The following is a 391-nucleotide window of genomic DNA, read 5'->3' as shown; positions in this document are numbered from 1 at the left end:
ACACACACACACACAGAGCTGAGGGCTATTCATTTGCCCTGTAGAGACAGGTAACTTGCCTTTATGCTGGAAAATGTTTTATTTGTAATTCAGCTCTCACAAAGAAGTAATTCTGTGTCTCCCCTTCAGTCTCTGTGGAGGATTTGGACCAAGTGGGAAGCAACTTGTTAAGTGGCCAACGTTGGCCGATGAAGTCCAAATATTTACTGGCTACTTATTTCAATTTAGCCACCACAGGACTGTGTGACACCGAGTAACTATTGGACAACTACAAAAACCTGAATTTGAATTCAATGTCATTCACTAATGAACTTTTAATGAACATTTCTTTGTTTATTAGTGTAATCACATTCACAAAGTCTTGATTGACAATTGTCATTTACTGCCATCT

At 38.6% G+C, this 391-nt stretch overlaps 1 protein-coding gene across 1 annotated transcript in view; it reads right to left on the bottom strand.

The window, feature by feature from the left end:
• The window catches only part of smarcc1a (SWI/SNF related, matrix associated, actin dependent regulator of chromatin, subfamily c, member 1a), a gene marked incomplete in the record, with an annotated part of 19,169 nt that overhangs the window by 2,639 nt on the left and 16,139 nt on the right, over positions 1 to 391 (bottom strand).

This window comes from Morone saxatilis, unplaced genomic scaffold (genome assembly GCF_004916995.1).
Source record: "Morone saxatilis isolate NCDOM2014 unplaced genomic scaffold, NCSU_SB_2.0 Contig24, whole genome shotgun sequence".
NCBI lineage: Eukaryota > Metazoa > Chordata > Actinopteri > Moronidae > Morone > Morone saxatilis.
This window is presented reverse-complemented; position numbering and strand designations above follow the sequence as displayed.